Genomic DNA, 12713 nt, shown 5'->3' on the forward strand with positions numbered 1-12713 from the left:
AATACATAGCCTTTAATTAGCTGTAGTTGTCAGGAGGGAAGCTTCCCAGGCTGCCCTGCTGCTGCTGCTGCTGCTAAATCACTTCAGTCGTGTCCGACTCTGTGCGACCCCATAGACAGCAGCCCACCAGGCTCCGCCGTCCCTGGGATTCTCCAGGCAAGAACACTGGAGTGGGTTGCCATTTCCTTCTCCAATGTATGAAAGTGAAAAGTGAAAGTGAAGTCGTTCAGTCGTGTCCGACTCTTCGCGACCCCATGGACTGCAGCCCACCAGGCTCCTCCGTCCGTGAGATTTTCTACGCAAGAGTACTGGAGTCGGGTGCCATCGCCTTCTCCGCCCAGGCTGCCCAGTGCTTTGTAAAAAGAAGATGAAAATAGGGTTCATATGTGAAATCTCCAGTTTGTAGGGCTTGGAGCTAATGCACTGTGAGCCTAATGAAACACCAGTGGCTTCAGGTTTATATCGTCTATTTTATATATGGTTCTCATGTGTGCCCTCTGTCTCATGCTTCTGTTTGTCAGCTCCAGTGCGGCTTTCCATCTGACTCATTTAAAAGGTCAGATGAACCTACAGAAAACCCTATATAACTGTCACTTTATATTTTCTGTTGTCATATCCTTATAAAATTTGTCAAATTCTTATAAAATTTGTCAAAATCTTGTCTCTCTCGTAAAGCATTTGAGAATTTTATTCTCCAAATGTCTGAAAATGTACTCTTTTCAGGTACTCCTCCCAAACAGCTTCCCATCTCCATATATTTAACACATTACTAAAGACATTTTTCATGTTCTTAACATATTTCTATTAAGGCTTTAGCTTAAATAAATGAAGATAACACTTTCAATAATAATTTTGTTTATCACTAAGTGTATTATATACAATTAGCCTTCATATCAGAGAAGGCAATGGCACCCCACTCCAGTACTCTTGCCTGGAAAATCCCATGGACAGAGGAGCCTGGTAGGCTGCAGTCCATGGGGTCTCTAGAGTTGGACATGACTGAGAAACTTCACTTTCACTTTTCACTTTCATGCCCTGGAAAAGGAAATGGCAACCCACTCCAGTGTTCTTGCCTGGAGAATCCCAGGGACCAGGGAGCCTGGTGGGCTGCCGTCTATGGGGTCACACAGAGTCGGACACGACTGAAGTGACTTAGCATAGCATAGCATAGCATAGCCTTCATATATAAATTGAAATATTTAAACCTTATTATTTATTCATTATTGAGTGCCTATTGCTTAACATTACTGTTATCAAAAGCAAGTACTGTGTGCATCTCTCTTAATTCTAGAGCCGTAGTCAGAATGTTTAAAGTAAGTGAATAAAAAAAGGAACTTTGCCAATGATAAAATTAAAACAAAACCTTATGATGAGGTGTTCTCATGAATCTGGATCCTAAGACAGCTTGAGAGAAAGCCCCTGGGACAAGTGGCAGAGCAAAGAACTTAAAGAGAAACCCAGCAGAAACTTTTCATAAAATAAATACTACATTTTATATGAGTAAGGAATTTCAGTAGTTGGCGAGAGGTAGTCAAGTTTTTTGTTTTTTGCTTAGGTGTTTTTGGTCATGATGAGTGGTGAAGTGAAGCTTCTATGTGACAGGGAAACACTTGAAGTCTCATGAAGAGAAAGGAAGGAAAATTAAAGCACATAACTCTTAAAGAAAATCCATAACAGATGTATGAGGACTCTAAGACACACCAAAGTACTATTAATTATCTCCACATATTTGAATTGGTCATCTAAAGGAACTTAGGGATTTATTGTAACCTGGAACACATCCAAAAGCCACTATTTCTGAATATATGACATATCACCAAGACTCATATCATTGTAAAGTGATATGACTAAATTAATTTGAATGAAGATAAAAGAGGTCTAAATTTTATGTCCTATAATAAGCATCACTTATATGACACATTAGTGGAATTTATAGAGGGTGATGATTTATTGAATGTTAGTTATCATCATGGCCTCAGATGAGATGATGAAGAAAGAATAAAAATAAACACAAGTGATTATCTCCACTCTGCAGTAGCTTCAGTTCTATTTAAAGAATACAAATAAAGTACAGGCATTAAAGATGCTTCAGAACCAGGTAAAACTCTGAATGCACAGTGTATTTTAATGTGAACTTGGTGCAATGAGTTTTAAGGAAGTAATGATTCAGAGTACAGTGGTGATAGCTAGGGAAATTAAATAAGCTATTTTTAATTTGTCAACATGGCTAACTCACTTTGAGTTTTTTAATTTAATTCATTCAACCATTTATTCATTCAACAAGAATTTGTTAAGTTCTTCTCTGTATTTTTATTAAAAGGTAATATATTCACATGGCTCAAAAATAAGTTATTCTCACTACTGTGCCATCCCTATCTACTCCCTTAAATGATTGATTTTATTAGTTTCTTATCCTTCTCATTTATGCAAATGCAAGAAAATATTAATGTGATTTAAGAGTTTAACCCTTTTAGTATATAAAAAGTCACAGCCCTTTTAGTATATATAAAGTCACATATTATATATACCAGTCTTTACCTTAATTCCATATTATGAGAATTCCATTTAAAATTGAATAGTATTCCAGTCTATGCCATTGTTTAACCCATCTCATATAGATGGATACAGGTTATATCCAATGTATCACTAATATGAACAGTACTAGCATTGCTGCCATAATAATCTTGTAGATGATATTGTGTTCATATTGCTTGTCTTTTCTCACCAAACTTTCTTGATAGACTCTAAACCTAATAATATGTAAATCATTTTTGGTTCAAGAGAAAAGACAATTGTGATCTATTTATTCACCTATAATTTTATATATGGTTATATAAAATATTATACATTGTTATGAATTATGATTATGATTATATAAAACATCTATATATAGTTATATGGAGAAGGCAATGGTGCCCCACTCCAGTACTCTTGCCTAGAAAATCCCATGGATGGAGTGGCCTGGTGGGCTGCAGTCCATGCGGTCGTGAAGAGTCAGACACGACTGAGCAACTTCACTTTCACTTTTCACTTTCATGCAATGGAGAAGGAAATGGCAACCCACTCCAGTGTTTTTGCCTGGAGAATCCCAGGGACGGGGGAGCCTGGTGGGCTGCCGTCTATGGGGTCGAGCAGAGTCGGACACGACTGAAGCGACTTAGCAACAGCATAGTTATATAGACGTAACTATATATATATATATATCTGTTATATGTTATGTAATGTATAATTTTAATTTTATGTGCACTATTAGTGTTGGTAACACTCCCTAATATGAGTCACAGAATAGATTATCGTCCGTTTCCTCTGAAGCAATTTTAAGATACCCTAAGGCAAATAAAGAGAGGTGCCATTCTTTGGCTATCCATACCTCACACTGTAATATTTTTCCTAGTAATAATCATTTTTTCTATTTTAATTTCTTATTAGTATTAAGTTGTAGATTATTACCCAGTCAAAACATTAACTGAATCATGTCATGTCCCATGGAGTTTTATCATGTTTAAATTTTCAAAACTTGACTACATATAGGAAAATGAAAGGTGTTTAAAAAAACTAGAGCTCAGGTTCTTTCCCAAACTCCGACAGCTTGAAAGGAACTCCAACAGAGAAACAGAAGTAAAACGAAAACTCCTGGAGCCTTGGCCCACTGGTACAAGACTCTAATTGGCAGCCTTCACAGGGAATTTGTCAGTCATTCAAGTTCTATATACTGCGTTCCTGATTAAATTTGAAAATAAGGACACCAGTCTAATACTATAAGCTGTCTCAAAATTAAAGTAGCAAGTTTCATATTTTACAAAAGTTTGAATTTAATATGCACATTTCTTTTAAAACATATTCGTATTTATTACCTTTTAATATAACTGTTGCTTAAATATCTTCAAACCCTAGCCCTTGTACAAATTAGATCATGTTCATGATATTTTAATTCATGGCTCATTTAGTAAATTTATATTTTAAAAATTCCTCTGTCTAAATGTAAAATATTTCAAAGCCCTTCATTGCAATGTGGGTACATAATAGAACACACTTGACATATACTTTTGAAAACTTTTAATATCCTTTGCTAATTGAAAAAATAATAATGCTGCTGCTTCAGAAGCTCTCAAAGAATTTTAAAATTATCTGGTTTTAAAATCCTGTACGCTGGTGTGGGATCAATATTATTTTGAAGAATATGTGACTTATGAAAGCTCAGAGTTAGTGGTGGAGCTCAAAATAGAACCAATGAATCTTGACTCTCAATTTGTGGCTCTAGCTAACCACATTAACTGGACAATTTTCTTTCATCTGTGTATTATTAATAACATAATATCCTGTGACACAACAGAATAATAGCCTCTTTGTAGAATTACCTTAGAGTTATGTGGCACATGTTTTTAAAGAACATGTTATGTGCAGATATATATAACTTACAGACTGTCACATAATTAAATAATTGCTGGCTATTTAGATAAGGATTTTATCTTCCAATAGTCTTAGTCTTATAGATATGGGCCATTTAGAAAAATGACACATCTTAAATTTACAAAGAAGCTTTTTTAAGGAGACTTCAGTTTTCTCTTACCCAGATACCTCATGAAAAGGGAGGTAGTTATAACTTTTACATCCCATCTTGATTTTAGATCTGGGGTTAGGTCTGAACTGAATTAACTATCGCTTCTGGACCCAAAGGAAATTCATATTGGACAGTACTTTTTATCCCAGCTACTCAGCTTCAAATCAAAACCAATGGATTTTCCAACATACATGGTTTTTGGTTAATGTTATTACTATTAACCATTCAAATATCACAGTAACTTTGCTATATTTCCCTACATTTTATCTCTTCCCTCCCTTAGTGGCAATGATAGTGTGCTGTCAGGGTTTGCATTTTATTACTCTATTTCTAACTCCTTATATACCTTAAATGAAGGTTTTCCTCAATGGTCTCCTCTTGAACTTCTTCCTTTCTTTCTGTCATAAACGTCCATGGCTTCAGTTATTGATTATATGAAGCTCATTCCTATATACATATCAATAGCTTAACCTTACTCCTGAGGTTTACCTTCTAGTAATTTCTTCCTGGATTTTCATTAGCAGCTCAAATTCAACTATTTTAAGCTTTCCTTAATTTCTTTACCATTGAAGGTATCAACCTCATACACCATATTATCCTAAATACCCCAGAGTCTGTTTCTTTTTCATATTGTCTTATCAGTTCAGTTCGGTTCAGTCATTCAGTCATGTCTGACTCTTTCTGACCCCGTGGACTGCAGCACGCCAGGCTTCCCTGTCCATCACCAACCCCGAAGCTTGCTCAAACTCATGTCAATTGATTTGGTGATGAGATCCAATCATCTGATCCTCTCTTGTCCCCTTCTCCTCCTGCCTTCAGTCTTTCACAGCATCAGGGTCTTTTCCAATGAGTCAGTTCTTCGTATCAGGTGGCCAAAGTATTGGAGTTTCAGCTTCAGCATCAGTCCTTCCAATGAATATTCAGGACTGATTTCCTTTAGGATGGACTGGTTGGATCTCCTTGCAGTCCAAGGGACTCTCAAGAGTCTTCTCCAACACCATAGTTCAAAAACATCAATTCTTTGGTGCTCAGCTTTCTTTATGGTCTAACTCTCACATCCATACAAGACTACTGGAAAAACCATAAGTTTGACTGATGGAGCTTTGTCAGCAAAGTGTCTTATAATTATACCTTTATAAGTCTTTTATTCCAGCTAAATTTCAAGCTTCTCATGAACAGGGCCTTATTCATCTTTGTGGTCCTGGTACTTAGCACTATATAGCACCTGGTAAGAATGCATGAATACATTACCATTGTGTAAAGGTCTGGAAAACTTTCAGGATATTTGAGATAAAAGAGATCTGTTTCATGCGAGAAAAACAATATACACTTTGTTTCATAAAATATTTCCAATGAATAAATTATTAAAATCTACTGTATTAATATACTGCAATAACATTGCAATATATATTATTATTATTTAGTTTGGGGATATAAACAATAATATTACATTTTTTGATGGAGCAGCTTCAAAAATAGTCTTATAAACTTTATGCTCTGTTAATGTTTATGTTACTAAAGTGTTAGGTATTTATAATTATGAAGGAAATACAGTTAAGACCAAAGCATTTATAATCGAATAGGATTTGATTATCCATTAATACTAAATGGGAGGTTCATGACCTGAGCCTAATGGGCCCTCTACAAGTTGTAGTGGACAATTAAACGACTCAGCAGTGAAACTGACATTGAGGAGCAGATTTTGCCTGCCAGCCACTCTCAGGGTTTGAATTTCACTGGATCATGTTCCAAAAGGTCAGCACTGGCCAGATGACCAGTCCAGAACTGCAGATGGTAATGTGGTCACCTGACCACTCTGGGGCTCCCCAACCTGCTGCACAGGCTCAAGTTCACTGAAAGGTCTCGGCAAGCTCTGTGCCACTACTCTGGAATACCATAATTCCCAGGTACTCTCTCTTCTACATTATGTAGAATAAAATACTTTTGGTCTTCCAGCCAGAGGATAAAATCATGACACTGTTGTCACATTTGAAAGTTAGCAACTTAGCTATAGAAAGCAGCTCAATGCGAGACAGCTTTTTCAGACGAATGTTTATATTCTTTAAATGAAACAGCATTTACATACTCACCAGATCTCGGGAGACATTCAAGACACAGCGTTCAAGTCTGACCATGCCAGTTACTAGCTACATGTCCTTGTGCCTGTCATGTCATCTCCTTGAACCTCTGTTTTATTTCCTGCTATAAGCTGGAGAACACAGTGCTGTACCTATTCTACCCTGCCAACTTCAGAGAGTTGAGAAACATAGCGTGTAAGTCATTGGCAAACTATCTGGTGATACACAGACATACTATCCATTTTCTTTCTGCTTGAATGAGAGTCTTTTTGTGAATCTCCAAAGAAAAATGTGGAAAAAATATTTGTTCTTAGTTTTGGACCACATGAATTAGACTTAGTGATTAGATTAAAAAAAATTTATTGCCCTTAAACTTTTTTTTTAAAGAGGCCGCAAAGGAGGAGACGATCTAAAAACATCTCTTGCCAATGATTCTCTTGCCCAAATTTTGCCCAATCTAGCAGGAAAATGAGACTAGCTTTAATTTGAAATATTTTTATACTCTTGCTAGGGCTTCCCAGGTGGCGCTACTGGTAAAGAACCTGCCTGCCAATGCAGGAGACACAAGACACGTGGGTTCAGTTCCTTGGTCAGGAAGATCCCCTGGAGGAGGGTATGGGAACCCACTCCAGTATCCATCCCTGGAGAATCCCATGGACAGGGGAGCCTGATGGTCCATGGTCCATAGGGTCGCAAAGAGTCAGACATGACTGAAGCAACTTAGCACACACACACATACCTTTTCAGAGTCAGAATTGAGGAATGTACGTTTGAACATGACTTGATACTATTGTATTACTTACGCTCAAGTAGCATTTCAAACGGAGAAGGCAATGGCAACCCACTCCAGTACTCTTGCCTGGAAAATCCCATGGACTGAGGAGCCTGGTGGGCTGCAGTCTATGGGGTTGCTAAGAGTCGGACACGACTGAAGCAACTTAGCAGCAGCAGCTGCAGCATTTCAAAAAATCTTACAGGATACAGTATTTTCCCAGTGTTTTTATTCTTTGACAGCACAGGTTGATTGGACTGTAACTCTCATTGTTTCAATGGGGTGTTTCATTTGCCCAGAGATCCAACCTCTTGGACATTACACACTCAAGGTAAATGGGGCAAGATTAGGTCCATAATATAAAGTACTCATCTACACACAATAGAGAGACCAAAACAAAACAAAACAAAACTGGGCTCACAAGTGATGCTGAAATCTCAAATGATGAGCTTATTTTTTTCTGAAAAGCCTCCTATGAATACTCAGAAATGGATAGTATATATGAAAAGAACTCCTACAGTACTTGCATAAGCCCTTAGCATGGCTTCTACAGAGTTTGTGCACAAATGTCATTACAAATGTCATTAGGAGACAAATGGTGTCTCTTGGAGGTAAGATTTTAACCTTGCTTCAAATTGTAACATCCTAAAGAAGGGGTTGGACTTCCCTGGTGGCTCAGTGGTAAAGAATCTGCCTGCCAATGCAGGAGACCTGGGTTCAATCTCTGGGTCAGGAAGATCCTGTGGAGTAGGCAATGGCAACCCACTCCAGTATTCTTGCCTGGGAAATCCCATGGACCAAGGAGTCTGGTGGGCTACAGTCCATATATGCGTGTTCAGTCACTAAGTCATGTCTGACTCCTTGTGACTTCATGGACTGTAGCCTACCAGGCTCCTCTGTCCATGGGATTTTCCAGGCAAGAATACTGGAGTGGGTCGCCATTTCCTTCTGTAGGGGATCTTCCCACCTAGAGATCAAACTTACATCTCCTGAATCTCCTGCATTGGCAGTCATATTCTTTACCACTGAGCCACTTGGGAAGCCTGGGCTACAGTCCATGGGGTCACAGAAGATTTGGACATGACTTAGTGACTAAGGCTTCCCTGGTGGCTCAGATGGTAAAGAATCTGCCTGCAATGTGGGAGACCCGGGTTCAATCCCTTGGGTCAGGAAGATACGCTGGAGATGGGAATGGCCACCCACTCCAGTGTTCTTACCTGGAGAATCCCATGGAAAGAGGAGCCTGGTGGGCTACAGTTCATGGGGTCACAAAAGAGTTGGACATGACTGAGTGACTAACACTTCCACTTAGTGACTAAACAACAACAACAAACAAGGGCTTAAAATGTTTGAATTTAGAACAAATGCGAAAAACAAAATTTTTGTTTTGTTGGTTTGAGAATATTTTCACCAGATGAAAATCAAATGTGCCTGGTGTTTCCTTATTTTGCCCAGTTTTATTTCTCTGCATGCAACAGCTAAGAGAACAGAGGCATGTGTCTGCATCTAACAGCCTTATCTCAAAGTTCTCAGGAAAAACAACCAAGAGCACAATGGGAAAAGAGGCAGATGTACAGTCCTCCAGCCTCCCGTTGGCTTGGCTTTGTTTCAGGCCCTGAGAAATTGAGAGAATGCTGATTTGCATGGTTGATGCAGATCAAAGGGAAAGCGGAGTGGCTCGTTGTTTGTGCAGTTTGGATTTCTTGGAGCGAAAGCAAGGGGACAATAGATAGATAAGTTATCTCCTAGAAACTATAATGCTAGTATTCCTACCTTGTTTTTGTGAAAATCTGAAAACAGGGTGAGTTTTGTAGCATTCAGAAAAGGAATACAGTCATGTTAGAATACAGTAGAGGTAGAAAGAGACAGTTGAGGCTATTTCTTTAAGTGTTCCCTTGCAGCGTGGGCACTCAGCTTTCAGAGTAGCTTATGTTTGTGTTGCACCTGTTGGTTTCTAAAAACCATCTACACATTTGTGGCTAAAACTTTCCTCTCTTGAGTATCTCCTGAAGATTTAGCTCCAGGAACCTGGATTCCTGTTTGTTCACCCAGTCACCATCCCCAGTATGGTACCCACACCTGGGACTCATCACTCACCTACTGTCTTCATATCTGGCCCCAATACATCAGTCACCACCAGTTTTTGCCACCCTGATTTATTTGCCCTGAGGGAACTATTGGAGCAGCTGGTGGGGACAAACTGTACTCTCTAACTTTTTCTTTAGTTTGCACCTTAGGATGCTTTGGCCTTCCCTAGTGGCTCAGCTGGTAAAGAATCTGCCTGCAGTGTGGGAGATGTGGGTTCATTCCTGGTTGGGAAGATTCTCTGGAGAAGGGAATGGCAACCCACTCCAGTATTCTTGCCTGGAGAATCCCACGGAGAGAGGAGCCTGGCCGTCTACAGTCCAAGAGATCTCAAAGAGTGGGACAACTGAGTGAATAACACTGTGACTTTCACTTAGTACACATTGGTTAGAAGAGGTATGCTCCGTATGCCTAAGAGTGTTCTCTGGAGGCTGCTCTAGAAGCATTTGAACTATATGCAAATCTGTCCCACCTTCATTTCTAAAGCTGACCCCCCCCCCACCCCACCCTTTCTTTCCAGCCTAGGTGCCTGTATGGCCCCACACAACCCAAGTCTGGCTTGCAGGGTCAAGCTGTCCTTTCACAGTGGGAAAAAGCTGATGAAAATCCTTCACACTGAGGTGTTAAAAGCTTAATGATGAACACTCCCTTGAGTATCTTCATTTTGAAAGAGATTGCCTGGAGAGGTTATTGATTTACACAGAGAAATGGATTTCTAATCCTGGAATTTCTTTAGGAAGCGGGAAAGAGATTTACTTGGGTGGGGATAGAGATCATTTTTTTTGGTGGGGGGAGGGGGGTAACTCCAGAAATTAAATAGAAACAGCTACCTGATTTGTCCTCTGATGAGATGGCCTGCAGTGTGGGAGATGTGCCTTTGACCCAAATATAGTGATAAGCTTTGATAGGAAAAAAAAGAGGAGAAGAGAAGCAGGAGAGGAAGAAAGATAGGAGAGAGGGGAGAAGAAAAACTGGAGATGCACAATCACTTTACAATAATAGAAAAAGGACAGAGATTTCCATAACGCCCACTTCTGTGAGGAAATGTGTTTCTAGAAAAATATTAAAATATTTAGATTAATTTGGCATAGTACAGGAATAATGGGCTTTCGCAAATGAACTATATTAAAATGAATATGTATTAGCAGCATAAAGTACAAATAAAGTACTGTCTAAAAATACAGAATAAATCTAATCAAGTGTAGCATCATTTTCTTGCATGTGCTTCCATAAGATTTTTAAAAGTTTCAGTTGCTAGAGATTATGACTCCAGAAGAAACAAAGAAAAAGAAAAAGAAAAAAGAAAAAGCAAACACACTAGGACAAAATGAGATCGTTGCTATTGGATATCAAAGATGAGTTTTAAGAATAGCCACTTCATATCCAGATAGAAGCAGTATGAGTTAGCCAGCAGTAATATTGATAAAAAATATTTAAGATAATGATAATGTTAAGGATGATCACATGGCATTGTTCTAAATCTTTACCAAACTAGATCGTCAACAACAATTCTATGGACTAGATACTTTCAATATTAACATTTTAATCAGGAGGAAAAGGAAGCACAAAATGTTGATGTGATTAAAATTAATAAGTAGCAGAACTCAGAAGTAAGCCAAGTACAGAGTTCTAAAGTTTTTCTTTAGTGTATTCTGAGGCTACATATTAGCATTTCAATGAAGTTTGTCAAAAACTTTTGCTGTGCTTTTGAATTGTCCTAATCCGCTCCTTTGTTTCAATGCTGTGGTAGTTTCTGATGACCGAGTCCAAACAATGACACATCTTCACAACATTTAAAATCCTGCAAATCAATACTTCAAAGGGAGTAGGAACCAGTTGCTTTGGGATTTAGACAAATGGAGGACAGTGGCTTAAATCAATCTTTCAATTGCCATAATTTCATTACATTAAATAACAGCTGTAACAATACCATTTAAAATTCTAGGTTTGGAAGAGACACTAGAGAAAATTTTATCCCTCAACCTCACTTTATGGATGAGGAAATGGAGTCCTAAAAAGAACATTAACTAAACTGATCAAGGAACATAAAACTCAAAAGGACTGATTTTCCAAAACGTAGCTTTAAGTGACATTAACCATTTGTGCTGTGGGGTGATTTGTGATACAGTTGACTTAGTCTAGGATACTGAGATGGCTGACATAAAATAAGCACTTTGTCACTATTTGTTAACCTTTATACTTTTAATCAACTTTGACTTTTGCCTAGAGGCTCTAGAATCCTCACTTTTGTTATAGCAGAGTAAAAGATGGACTTTGAGATAGCTCTTCCTCCATTCCTGTTTCCCCTCCCACATTCATTGTTATCCTCCACTGAGGGATGAAAGGCTTTTACAAGTTTATTTCTTAGGGAGGAATCATTCTTTTCTTTACTTCCTTTACTTTGTTTTTTAAAAGTGTTTCATGTCTAGAACCAAGACAGAAATTCTGGGTTAACATGCTTAGTTGATAATTTGTACTTCTTTTCCTACAAATCACTCCCTGGTTCTAGAATTATTAACTTACATATTAAATTTTGTTTTCTAGTATGTGTGTGTATGTGTTTATACATGTGAATATATGTATATGTATACATTTTCTATGTGTGTATATGTCTATGTGCAGTAGTACTGGTAATGAAAGCTGCTCAGTCTTGTCTGACTGTTTACAAGCCCATGAACTATACAGTCCATGGGATTCTCCAGGCCAGAATACTGGAGTGGGTAGCCTTTCCCTTCTCCAGGGGATCTTCCCAACCCAGGGATCGAACCCAGGTCTCCCGCATTGCAGGCAGAGCCACAAGGGAGGCATGTGTATGTGTCAGTCAGTCAGTTCAGTCACTCAGTTGTGTCCAACTCTTTGTGACCCCATTAATCACAGCACTCCAGGCCTCCCTGTCCATCACCATCTCCCGGAGTTCACTCAAACTCACGTCCATCGAGTCAGTGATGCCATCCAGCCATCTCATCCTCTGTCGTCCCCTTCTCCTCCTGCCCCCAATCCCTTCCAGCATCAGAGTCTTTCCCAATGAGTCAACTCTTTGCATGAGGTGGCCAAAGTACTGGAGTTTCAGCTTTAGCATCATTCCTTCCAAAGAAATCCCAGGGCTGATCTCCTTCAGAATGGACTGGTTGGATCTCCTTGCAGTCCAAGGGACTCTCAAGAGTCTTCTCCAACACCACAGTTCAAAAGCATCAGTTCTTTGGCGCTCAGCTTTCTT

Source organism: Bison bison, unplaced genomic scaffold, assembly GCF_000754665.1.
Source record: "Bison bison bison isolate TAMUID 2011002044 unplaced genomic scaffold, Bison_UMD1.0 scf7180017864452, whole genome shotgun sequence".
NCBI lineage: Eukaryota > Metazoa > Chordata > Mammalia > Artiodactyla > Bovidae > Bison > Bison bison.